Source organism: Homalodisca vitripennis, unplaced genomic scaffold (assembly GCF_021130785.1).
Source record: "Homalodisca vitripennis isolate AUS2020 unplaced genomic scaffold, UT_GWSS_2.1 ScUCBcl_4738;HRSCAF=11098, whole genome shotgun sequence".
NCBI lineage: Eukaryota > Metazoa > Arthropoda > Insecta > Hemiptera > Cicadellidae > Homalodisca > Homalodisca vitripennis.
The window spans coordinates 44214-58606 of NW_025780871.1; the positions used below are offsets into that span (position 1 = coordinate 44214).

At 31.2% G+C, this 14393-nt stretch overlaps 1 pseudogene; it reads left to right on the forward strand.

The window, feature by feature from the left end:
- LOC124373065 overlaps window positions 1-1721 on the forward strand; it is a 37665-nt pseudogene extending 35944 nt beyond the window's left edge.
- The last annotated feature ends 12672 nt before the right edge of the window (window positions 1722-14393 follow it).

The following is a 14393-nucleotide window of genomic DNA, read 5'->3' on the forward strand; positions in this document are numbered from 1 at the left end:
CATCAGTTTCTTCAGAGCAAGCACTAGATACAATGGCTCAGAAGTCAAGAAGAATTTTACGTTGGTAAAACAACTTCTTTTACATATTATCATTTCTCAATTTTGATTTGTATACTATGTACTGTGTTTTGCAGACAATAAAACAAAAATAATTTTTTTTTTAATTATTATAATACATTACTATGTAAATCTAATCAATTTCAATTATTAATCTTGCACAGCCTACTAAAGCAGTGCCTCCAAAGTTACGAATTTCAATTGTCAATAAAACCTATTCAAAAATATTAAAATATTGTGCAAAATTCACCATTTTGCTTTTTAAATTTGAGAGTTTAAAAGATTAGAATGTTTCAGGGGGCCCGAATTTTGCCACCCCAAATTTTCTCTAGCTACATCCTTGCTTAACCAAGAGAAAGGATTTACCTCTTCTACTTCAAAATTCAAAATATTTATTGTACATTCGACATCTGAAAAATTACATAAGTAATACAAACAGCTGTATGGTCAAGTTTTTTAAAGCGTTTTAACTAAAATGCAAGTGCTGCAGTGTTTGTCATCCACACTTCTACGGCTATTATCAGTTGCCTAGACCATGGGATTCTTTCCATCTCTGCTGCCAGATTCTCAGAAGTCTTATGCTTTAAATCTTAAATTTTATTAAATTCTTTTACCATGACATTTTTCATTTGTCAAAAATACAATTGGAGGAACATTGTAGATTTATAAAAAAACCAACGGAATTTGCGTTGTGTCTATAGTAGGATTCAGATTAGCAGGACTCTGTTGTGTGTATTACTCTCTCACTAGAGGGTCTCCTTTAAAACAGACTGGTCTATAAAAATAGTGAACCTTAAGGATAGTTTTATTTACATCATTATCCAAGTGAGGATAGCTCAACGATTGTCCCTGTTAAATTTCAAATGAGGGGTAAATGGCATATAACCTTCTTGGGTCTCCGATATTCTTAAGTCATACACAAAATATGGAGGAGTTGACAAATCTGCTAGCACTGCATTGAATCAAGACACAGAACATCAATTAAAAATCTAAAATTAATAAAAGAAGTAACAAAACCAATGAACTTAAATGCTTGGGAAACACTACACATAATCAGAAATAAAGAAAAACTAATGAACAATGAAGAGGACCCTATTGAAAATTTCAGTCTTCTTTCTTCTCAATTTATTCAAAAGTCAAACTGTAGTTTTTTTCTAATTTTTCATACTGACTGAATTTATTTCCAAAATTTTTTGTATTTGGATATTTAAACCATATGTTATTTTAATATTAATTGTAAATAACATTATGTAAATATTTATTTGTGGAGTCGCCTGATGATGAAACCTTTGGTTTCGAAAGGCCTTGCCAAAATAAAAAAAATTTGGAAATGTATTGTTTTCATTAACATTTAGTAATATTTAAAGAATTTTTCCAATTGCTCCAACAGTCTTCGAATACAAAGGTGAGATGGAATAATGTTTGACAGATCCAACTGCGGCGGACTGTGATTAAGCTACCGTGACTCGGACAGTGACTGTGTACCAGTGGTTCCACGGCTCCAAAACTGTGCTCAGGCCTGATAGAGAGTCTGGTTACGCTGGAGTCGTCGTCGCACACACAACACTCGGAGTGGGATTGAGATCAATAGTACGAGGCCCACCTACCACACCGGTCCAGTCTGCTTCTTCTTCATCGAGGAGATACTGGACGTCATCGATCAGGTGAGTTCTTTTACAAGGAAAATAAGTGGTTTTTATGGTATCATTACTTTTAAACAAGATTAGGTGAAATTAGTTCGATATTAGTTTTAATACCTAGCATTTTTAAGTGTGCTAGTGAAATTAGTTATGGAAGTTGGCTAAGAAGCCCTCTCTAACACTTAAACTGGGAAACTAACGGCTTAAGCCGATTGGGTTCGAAAGTAATCTTTATAGGTGAGTTCCGAACCACCACCAACAGCCGGGCAGGCGGGTTACTTGCAAGTAAATAAATAAATCTTTATTTGTCATTCGAATTCTTACAATCATTGGACAATGTCATATTGCAGCCTAGGGCATGGTCAAAATAAAACAATTGTATCAAAATAATTTTAAACTTAAAGCTAAACATACAAAAAAGAAAAAAACAGTGCTTTAGTAGCATAAATTAGTCAGTGAAGGTTAATTTAAAATAAACTAGGCCTAGATATATAAATTAAATAGTAAATAAACAATTGTCAAAATTTACATATAGAAATTATTATATATCTAAAATGTAATGTTTTTTTAATTCTAAAAACTCGTCTAAACTATAGAAAGGGTGTTTCAAAAGCTAACTATAAAAAGCTTAGTGAAGGTTTTATGTGAATACTTATTTACCAGAGGTTCCAAAAAATTATAGATTTTCAGCGATGTTACCATGTGACTATTTAAGGTTTTACTGAGGCGGTGATAACCAATTGCAGCATTGTTTTTAGTTCTAGTATTGTATGAATGAATTTCGTTATTAAATTTTAAAAATTTTGGATTTTTTAGAATATAGTTAATTAAATCAAATATATATAAATTGATAACCGTTTGAATCTCTAACAGAATAAAAAGTGGTTTACAATGTTCCAGCGTTGAGAATTAGTCATTACTCTAATAGCTTTTTTTTTAAGAATTAAGATGTCTTCAGTTCCTGAGCAGTCCTGCCCCAAAAATATCAAAACCAATCATCGGAAAAACTAGCTTGGAAATTCTATACGCAATTTTCAAGAATCAAGAAATCTATTATTGTTCTTTAAGCTACTTGACAATGCAATGGACAGACGGTCGACTTTTTATTATATCTAAAAAGGCTACCTAATCCTATCCACTACCTTTTAAAACCCCATAATACAAGGTGTAATGAAATAGAACTGTTAGGCAAGTCACTCACATAGGTTTTTAGGTAACAAGCACTCTTCAAGGCGACCTAACAGGTTAAAATAACTCTAGAAAGCCTCTTGCTTGTATATTCGTGTATGTTGGTTCCAGTTTTAGTTGGTTATCTATTATACATTCCAAAAAATTTTACATTGGAGCTAAAAACTGTTATCAAGAGGGAGGCCAAAGTAAGGTTTTCAAAGCTACAAAAATTATATTTTGGGTGTCTTTTCTTATCATTTGAATAGAAATCCATTAGATCGAAACCACTGGGGAGAGCACACTATTAAGGTTTCTATCTGAAAGATTTTTGAGAAGTGATCTCGCAAATGTTATTTGCAAATGTTATATAAAGTGGTTTGTATCATCAGCGATAAAGTATTGTTTTAGCTGTCACTGAAAGAGGTAATCATTTAATTCTCAATGATTTGTTGATGCACTTTTGTATCTAAGCTTTTACTTTTGTAATGAATTGACATGGCTGTATCAATAAGCTGTAATAACATGACTTTGTCAATACGTTGCTTAAATTATTTATTAGGCAATCCATTTTTTTTCAAGGAATGGCCCATGACCCCATTCAACCTTATCTATATAAGTCACCTGGTGGGACACTCTCCACACTGAAAAGTAAAGTGAAGCAAATGTTCATATAACACCTAAAACAAGAAGAAACCCCCCCAAAAAAAAAAAAAAGCACCACTATCGCTCAACGAATGGTCCTTCAGTTACTAGGCAGGATGGCAGCTGACTATCTGTGAAGTTCTGCCGCACCTCAATTCTATTCTGGAGAATAAACCGTCACTTTCCACATGGCTTTCTCCCACTTTCCAATCCACCAACTCCTGAAGCTAACCCACAACCGAGGGTACACCAATTCTACAATCCCTAGATGAACTATAAGGACTTACAGAGATGTGATATTTGATCAAAAATTTCCATGTCGCATGCGGACAAAATTAAATTAATTCCAAACTAATTTTGGTTTTTTAATGAAATTTTGTATAGAAAAAGGATTAATGTGTTTTTGTAAAAAAGTAACTATCCAAAAATAGTTTGAGACATTTTAATTAAAGTTCACTCACTGGACATTAACTTCAAAAGGTATGAAGAATACATTTGGATACTGAGTTAAAGATCAAATTTGAACTATAAACAAACGCATCAACCAAACCGCATACAATTTTTTATAAAATTTTGAATGTAGATGTTTTTAAAATTTGTGAAATAATGATTTTTTCTTACATTTGTTTATTATGTTTTATTGCAACTTAGTTGAATATGTTCACGTCCTTCACTTTGTGAAATTACTGATTTATCAGAAGGGCAATGTGTTTATTAAACATCTGTATTGAATTAAAACTATCACTCCTCTTTACAGCCACAAATTAGTGAGTAATAGAACACATTCTGAGGACAATTTGTATAGTTGTAAATTTTAAAAACAGTAGAGTATAATTTTTAACTAAAAAAAAACCCTTGATTTACAAATAAGACATTCACCGTTAATTACCCCCATTCACCACATTTTAATATATAGTAGTATAGGCTTACAGGTGATTCCATATTTGTTGAAACATTATATCAATCCATATAGAACAATCAGGACAGATAAGTTTTGTTCGCCATCATCGTTCTAACAAACAAACAAAACATAAACTGTTTTAATAAGTAACAAATAAAATAAACACTGATAATACTGTAATAACAGCTGGAGAATCACATGGGGCACACTCACCTGTCACAGCACATAATTTGTTTTTTGGAGAAACTAATGCAAGTTATATTCTACTCATAATTATCTGATTTGAGGGTTATGGTACACTTAAACATTCAAGTCATCTGTGTACCCCTATTTGGGTACACGATATCTTTCACAACTGGCCATCATGTACCCAAGTCGGGTACACATCCAGACTTTCAATAAAGCGTGGTTGTGCCCGCATCCAATTGGGGTACTACACGTTTGCTATGGCATTTTCCTTATTAGCGATTTTATTCTATTGCCTGCCTTGGTGGTTTGTTAAATTTGATCCCACACTTAAATAAATACCTCAGACTATCAGTTAGCTCATCGGGGACACATGATTGCTTCCACTTTTTTAAGGTAGATTAATATTTCAGGGACCTCTCACAGGGTACAATGGATGAAACATATCTGAAATCATTTTTTTTGTGTGCAAAACTGTGGGAGCCCTACATAGTTTCTCTTCATACTTGGACGTTTAACATAAAAAGTATTACAGGTTTTGCCATTATTATTAAAAAATTCAACTGTATATAAAAAAGTACAGAAATTAGCCGACGAGAACGTTTGAAGATTTAAACTAGAAGATAAGCACTAAACACAAACATATGGAATGTTAAGGAACCAGGTATTTTTCTGGACAGTTGAATATCGTTTAAGTGAAACAAAAAAACCAATAACTAACACTGCATTTCCGAGATCTGCAATCTGATCTCTTCTTCAGGTAAATAACTAACCTAACACATAACTTTTACAAACTGGGTTTTAAAATAAACAAATCAAACAAGAGTGTTGTGACACGCGTAAGTTCAGGAATCCCCAAACCACCAAGTTTCCGTGTATAACTTCACTAAACTCAAAAACATGCACTTAATACAAACTAAACACAACAACTAATTATTAATACACAAACTATAGAATAAAATAGGTCTGTATTTTGCCGACCTAACCAGGTACAACTTTTATTTTTTAAACTTAGATTGTAATTTACTGTGTTAGTATTTTATCCTGAAGAAGAAGATCAGATTGCAGATCTGTACGAAACGTAGTGTTTACTGACGTTTGTATCACTGAACAATTGAACAATGTCCGGAAAAAAAAGCTATTAACTCTTCACAATCCTTTCCATTGTCAAAAACAAACTTCAAAACAAATAATTTGAGGAATGTAATTGGGGGGAGTTTTGAGTATTGTATATTGTTCTTTTGGCTTATCTCTTTGAAATACTCTGTTAGATTACATCATTCCAACTTACTTGTGTATTTTGTCCTTTTGAGGTATTGTGTAAATTAAATAAGTCCATATAAATTATGATCCACATTGTGACTTGAGTTATGAAGTGTGGGTCGGTCCTTATAAGATTTCGTTTTCAGGTTGGCCAAGCACAATAAATCAATCCAATTGAGATTTATCGTCAACTCTGTGAATTTTTAATGGTAACGTTGATTTAACTGAATGAGGCGTCAGTGGTGCATTAGGTTTATTAAAATGATCGAAACTAATGTGCATGAAGACGAATGAAGTGGACGGCCAAGCATCGTAACCAATGAAATTGTCCTCTAAATTTTGTATTAGAAGATTAAAGAAGACCACTGATTTACAATAACAAGAACTCTCACGTACTTTTCCTCAAATTTCAAGGAGAAGTTTCATGAAATGGTTAAGCAGAAGTTAAGTTACCATACATTTAGTTTTTGCACGACAAACGCCCGACCACATACTGAAAATCAGGACAGTATAATCCTGGAAAGCATTTAAGTGGGGAGGTGTTTCCACATCCATCTTACAGGTCCTGACCTTACACCCAGTGACTACCACCTGTTTCCAGCAATGAAGACCTGGCTTGTAATGCAGCGCTTTGATGCAGAACTGTGGAACGTGGACTCATCTAGCTCACCGCTATGATAAGTGCCTAAATTTGTATGGTTAATATGTTGAAAAGAAGTATTTCAATGTTAATTACAAATGTATATAATACAATTTTGTTCTTGTTCTTTGTTGCTTTTTTTATATCAAAAACGTAATCCTACTTTCTGGATAGTCCTATGTATTATCCTAAAAAGTGTTTCTTGTACAAATATTCAAAAATAATCAGCTACAATAAAAAAATAGTTACTGTTATCCAAGCATACCAATCCGAAATGCACTGGTGTAACCAATATTCCTCGTGAATAAATTATTGTAATAGAATCGAGCCACATTAATAAATATATTAATATTGGGTTTATACAGCTACATTAAAAACAATATCCAATCTTAAATATAAATTATATTAGAATAAACATGATGGTTTTTTTAAAAATATGCAAAAACTTATAAAAACAAAGGATAAAAATAGAATAAACTCCATATGGGTGTGGATTGGGGGGGGAGATGAGTGAATTTAGCTGGCGTCGAACAAGACAGGCTACCAAATAATGTAAAGGCAAACCAGCCGTCCTGAATATGTGTTTACGGAGTCATGAAGCAGATGAAGAAGGAGATGAGGTAATCAGGACAATAAAATAATACAGTTCGCTCTGATCGGTGAGTGCCAGGCATGTTCGTCTCGATCAACACCAAGGTGTGACGTCCGTTTCAGCCCCCATTCAGCGTTTAGTGAAGTGTATAGTCACATGAAGAATATTTTATGGGTTGGGGGTTGTACATTTTAATAACAAGGATTTTAATAAATTTTCAAATCAAATTCAGGAGATTTTTTTTAAATATTTTACAAACTTTAAATTTATAAAAAAGACTATTTAAATTAAACTTATGTAAGTGAATTTATTTCTTTTGAGTAAACTATTGGTGACAAAATTATTTAAACTGAACCTATTTTAAAATGGAATATCTCTCTCATTTAAATTTAATTCATAAAAAAACTGAATACTATATTCAATTAATGTACATGATTGAAAGTTAATCTTCTAGAACATACCTTACTTGGAAAGTTCTGATATATTTCATTCAAACGAAATATTGTTCTGCTATTTCATTAACCGAGTAAGAACAAAATTAAATTTTAAGATACCACATTTTTAATAAACCAAATCAACTACATTATATCTAACCCACGTTACTTCAAATTATCAGATCGGTGTTTCTATGTTGAGCGAATTTGATTTCGTTAGGTACAAATCATAAAGATATTGACATTAATTGTAAACACTAAATACAGCACAGGGGAAATGAATTTTGGAAAGTTTGAGATTAAAATGATGACACCCTAATCAATTCGTAAAATTTGTGTTAAATATTCATACCAACATCTTGGCACATTTATATTCATAATACAATTCTTGCACAAATAAAATTTTAGGGGTAAAATCATTGTTTTTCAACCATAGAAAGCTATCCACCACACTCTATAAATTTTCTTATGAAACAATAATTCTTGTACTCCTTTTATTTTTTCAGGCATAGAAATAATATGTTATCTTCCGATTCCAGTCCAACTCCTTGTCTATCCACAGTAATTAAAAGAACATGTGATTTCGTTAAGATGAGCAATAACCAATACATCGCTTTTCAAAAAACCAATAACTTTGGTCTTAAAAAAAATTGAATTGTATTTACTATATCAATTAACTCCCTCTTTCAACTACGGTAACTTGTTTTTGAGTGATTTTTAAAAATGCTGTTGTAGCAGATCAATGTGTATTTCTTGGAGTAAAAACACATCCCCAGTTTGGTTGTTCAAAAACTGTTTTTTGATTAAAGTAACATACGCAAAGAACCTAGATATTTATTTCCGGACTGTTTAAAAACAGCAATTGAAGCTGTCCACATTTTATCAGAATGTTTAACTATTAATTGTTATTTTTGGCTATCATAAATTGAGTTGATATTTTTGTTGACCGATTTTCATAGTGAACACTTAAAAAATATTAAATTACTGTTACATACTCAAATCTTGCAATTCTCTAAAAAATAAAACAAAACAAAAATTTATAAAAATTTACTCTTAAATAACTACTTTGTTTTATTCTTAAAACTATGAATTTGTGTGTAATTGCAGAACCCATTTTTAGGGGGAGCCAAATGTTGTAGCAACTAAAAGGGTTTTTTTAATTGAAAGTAAAAATAATAGTTTAGCATAATAAAATATTAACAAATAAGGGTGTTTTTTTTAACAATAAATAAACATTAATAATTCAATTAAAAAATGCTAGTGCACAAATACACTAAAAATAACAACATTTATAAAATATTTGTTTTAATTTGTAAATTTCAACCCTCTTAACGTTTTTTAAAGTTTACAATGAACTATTTTGCTGAAAGCTTGTTAATGTGTACAATTATGTAATTCACAAATTGAAAAACCTTCCCGTCATTCTTTAACACCGGAATATTGCCAGGCTCAATTTTATTTCCTTCACACTTGGTGTTTATCTTTTGCACAATCTGATTTGTACTTTTACAAACCGCCACGTGTTAAAATACAGAAACAAGATGTGTTAAACGAAATCAAACAAAAACCAATTTAAAATTATAGAAATATTTTAGAAAATTGTGTTCTTAACTGGGTAGTTTTGAATAAAATGCAGAAAATTCTTTTTTTTTTAAATGTTTGGAGTTTTCTTTTCTCACTTTGTAATCGGATCACATTTGCAACAGAGTGAAATCATTGGGATAAAATTTCCAACTCAGTGTACAACCTAAATATAATGAAGATCAGCGTTCCGTCTGTTTTCAGCCAGCGCTTTGAATTGCATACATATAAAAATACTAAAACCATACTAAAACTCTTTGGGCGATATAAGTGTGTGTGGCCCAAAAAGAATTCCGTTAATTATCAGGGAACAGTTATCACCAGCGATCAATACAGAGAATAAGAAATTAAACGATTGATAGAATATGGCAGCAAAGCCAATTGAGAGATGTTTCATTTCCCCCCTAAGGTCTGAATGGAATCATGTCATATCCAATTAAAAAAAATTTTGTTCTCTAAGTGATAAGAAGCTTTGGAAATTACATATATGTTCCTAAAAGAACCTGTGCTACTCTCCGAAGTAACAGGATATTCTGGATGTGATATTGTTGGAGGTAGGGCCATCTCCTGTCATGACACATGAGGAAAAATGTTAGGGCAATTAATCTTCTCAGACCATGTCCCCCTTTGGGAAGAAGGGGAGGCCAGCTCTGAACCAACCTCTCCAGTCAAAGCATTTGCAGGGGTGTGGGCACAACCCATTATTTTGAGGGCTAGCAAGTAACCTTATGGAGAACAACACAGGGAGACGAACCCTACCAACTCAACCAACTCCCAACAGACATCTCCTGCAGTAGACCATATACATATAGAACTACATCTTGCACTCCAGAATCTCGACATTGCGGTAAGCATACCATGTTCACTCGGGCGCTCCTGTCAAATCCACAAGATTGCCCAGATTTAGGTGACACAATCAGTTTTTTTGTTGTACTAAGTGTAAGCTTCAACTGGAAGGTATAAACCTCATCAGAAGTGAACCCTCTATTGGGTTAAATTTATGTTGCTTGACACACAATAAGTTGATAGAGCGGGAAACTCAAGTTACAACATGAAAATTGGAATAAATATTTCATGGAAGAATATTCTAACAGTAGTAAATTATTTAAAAAAGTCCCAGTCTTACAAATTTTCTACTTTTTATTCGCACCATCAATTTGAGGTCTGCTTCTGAGATCAGTTAATAGTTTTTACCAGTGATATTTTATAAAAATTCTAAAAATAAATTCACCAATTACACGTACAACATGGTTTGACCTTTGCCTGGACGATCGGGAGCGGACTGTATAATATTTAATAACACACATATTAAAGCTGTTAATAGACAAGGTCTTAAGAGTTATGAATAGATGTTCTCATTTTAATACGTTCACAGAGACGTGTTACACTATTGAGTACATGCGATCTTTCTCAACCTGCCAGTTGTGGTACCTAATCCGACTACATGTTGCTATGCATTTCCTAATTGCGATTATACTTAATTTGTTTTTGCAGTATTGGTTGGTTCGTTAAAATTTGGAATCCGCAGACTATTAAATATCTTCAGACTATCAGTGTTAACCCCCTAGGGCAACACAATTGTTTAATTTTTGTAAATGAACATGAAATTTTTAAGGTACCTCCTTAGTGTAAATGAAAAAAACACTGAAAAAATATATTAAAATCAATATTGTTTTCGAGCCAAAACCGTAGAAGCCTACATACATTTCCTTGCTATAACTTAACCGATGCTTAAAGTAAATAAATCGAATCTTCTGGGTTTTTGCAATTATTATTGAAAAATTTCAAACCAGGTAAACAAAAGAGTCAGAAAAATAAGCCATTGTCCGTTGAATGTTTTTCAAAGATATGTGTAGAACACTCAATAGAACGCCTTTTAAATTTTAATACCCTTTTAAAGTTTATATTTTTCAGTTTTTTATGAGACATTTCTCATAACTTCTAAGACTAACTAAATGAGGACATAAAAAGGTGTTTGAAAAGACATAAAAGAACTCCAATAACAATGTGTTCTTAATGGGCCCATCACTGCAGCTTGTATCGCTTTAACCATGATATAGTTCCTTAGCTTAATTAGAAAGAGAATGTTAAAGCAGAACAATGCCTCAACCTATAAAAAACAGGCCATTTCTCCCTCAAAACTGAAGTAACACCACCTGCCAAAACCGCCCATGCTCATTACAACGGAGCTGCCCTTTTGTTTTGATTTAAACGTCTAAATGCTATCAAAACCTTGTACCCCAACAAAGCTACAGACAAGAATCATTAAGGTATTTAGAGACACTATAACACATTAACGTGAATACACTAAACACACACATGGAAAAACATTAATAAATAGTTGTTTAACGTTTAAGAAACATTTCATTAATGGTATTTAATTGTAAAGTCACAACCTTTAAGTAAGAATACATAATACAGTATAACAATTGATAGGCACCAGTCCCTTCCTACATAGAGTATGGAAGCCTATTACAAAAAAATTTATATTTCAAAATAATAATAAATGTAAAAAATTTATAGGTCCCTCATGTCATAACTGAAATATTTAATTACTTATTAAAAATATTTGTAATATTTTTTTCATAAAGGTATTAAATAAAGAAAACCAACAGACTGTAAAGAATTTATATTTCCAAAATGGTGTTTAAATTTTAATTTCATTACTTCATTATTTCATTTGATTAATTTTTATTTCAGAATCTAGATCATCATACAACCACTTTTTTATAAACTTGAGTTTTTAACAAAAAGAAAGGCTAAATATACAGGAGCAAACATTTACTTAGATCATCTGCACAAGATGTGATAACAAGATAAACACAACATCAAAAAACCCCGATTTTAAGAACAGATTAATGGGATTATTTTTTTTAGTTAACAGAGTATTGCATTCAATTTGACAAGTTTTTACAACGTGTAGATACATTTTGTAAAATGATTGTGTAGTACAGAAGAACCTAGTTTGAAGAAACACATTGGTAATTATAAATTACAAAAATGACAACTATTAATTGTAACTCTGATGTTCGTTTTTGGTCTGGATAAAAGGCTATTTGAAATAAAAATTATTAACTTAAGTTAATTTTAACCTTTTTGTGCTTCATCAATATATTTATTAAAGGATCGTAAATTTTTTACAATAGACCACCGCACCATTTTTTAAACTTAACCATTTCAAAGTCAGTTTTTCTAAGGAAAAATTTTGACTTCAATGAAAGAGTAATATCAAACAAACAATCTACTTCATCAAAAACCTAACAACGGGGAAAAATGAAAATAAAAATATACGAATATGGTAATTAAAAAATACACCTAAGTAATTAAAAATGATTGTAACTAAAACAATAATATATAAATACAGGCGAACTATCACTAGTATGGCTACATTTCATCCTATTTCATTTAAACAAGTTGAAACATTAAGTAGATAATGAAAAACAACTGACTTTTTAATTCTAATTAACATTTTTTTGCATACAACAAAAATTATTAATGCAATTACTCTTTAACACGTTCACAACGTGATGTAATTAAAAAAATGTTTTAAACCACACCTTATTGGTATATGTTGGTCAAATTTTTAGCAGTTAACCAATAAAAAACCGTTATGAGGTTTTTATTTTAAATGTCCTAAGTGGTAAACCATAAAACGTATGTAGGCTTCGACAATTTTTGCCCTAAAAAATTTGTTTTCAATATGTTTTTTTATTTATTTAAGATTATTCCTCCCGTGTACCTCCAAGGGGCAAACTGGCTAAAAAATTAATTTACCTAAAAAATTGCAATTGTCCATCAAACAGGGTACAACAATGGTCCGAGGAAATTTATTAAAGTGTTGAATTAAGATTTAACAAACTTCGAAGATATGTAAACAATCAAAAAATGGCAACAAGGAACTACAAATCGGCAGATGATATTCCCCATCGTAGGCGGGATGACATATTTTAAGCGAAAGCCCATTGTTGAACTGCAATCCGGTCACACAACGACAGATTGTGAAGTGATCGTTATGTAACCACGAAGTGGGTACACATTGTTTCGTGAACGGTGGTTCAATTGAAAAAAAAGTAAAAGTTAATTGTTTTAAAATAGCAACACTGTAACACAGCTGACATGTTTTCAATCAAACACTGATAAACAAACTAAGCAAAAACAATACTAGTTATTTCACTTCAATGTATAACTTTTATATTCTTTTTACACAGACTTTAAACAATCCCACGTTAAGGTTAAAAGTTTGTAACACACTTAAAATGGAGTAACTTTTATGTTTTTTTAGTAACTAATAAACTACTTACTAAACAATTACATACAACAAATATAGTATTAACAAGTGGAATGCAAAACATGTTCTTAATAAAAATTTTCCCTTAACAAATTAATTTAATTCACACATAATCTTTAACTCATTTCCACCCCAGAGTTAGGAAAGGCTCACTCACATAATCAAGACAAAGAGGGTAACGAAGCGGGCAGATCCGTTTTCCCCTTGTTTCAATCACTGTAATTGTATTTTGACACATATGGATCCTTCATTGACCAAAAATGCAGAGAAGCATTACTTAAAATTTAATATTTTTCATTATACAGAGTACTCACAAAAGGATGTCACAAACTTCTGTGGGTGATAGTATGCATCATTTCAAACAAAAAAATGTCATACAAACATAGGTTGAAAAATGTCTTGTTTAGCAAATAGCTGCCATTTTGTATTTTTTTTTATAAAAAATTATTATCTCCAAAAGTAGTTAAGCTAAACAAGCTAAATTTGCCAAATAAATTTAATAAATTAGAGGAAAATTTTAAAAATTGTGTTATTTTTCTTTAATATTAACAAGGTCTGAGGAAAAACTTTAAAAAAAAGAAAAAAAAAAAACACCAGTACAGTTATAAAACATTTACTACATACCAACTATTTGAACATTTTTATTATAATTCCAATTAGTTCTTTAGCTTAACAAAATGGTGGCTAGTGGTTAAACGAGACATGTCTCAACATGTTTATGTCACATTTTTTGTTTGAAGTTTTGAGAAAATAACTTTTCCTTAACTTCCGTGTTCCGAAATTAATTTGAATTTCTAGGTTTTTTCAAAACTCACAAAAAATTTGCTTTAGAATCAATTTTTTAAAAAGAATAATTTATTACATCTAAATATGGTACAAATCATTAAAATTAATTAATTTTATATTTAATTACATTTTAAATTTCTATAAGTAAATTTTCTCAGTTAAAAATGTGTCAAAACACTTGTTATTATTTAATATTGTTCGTTTCTTTCAATA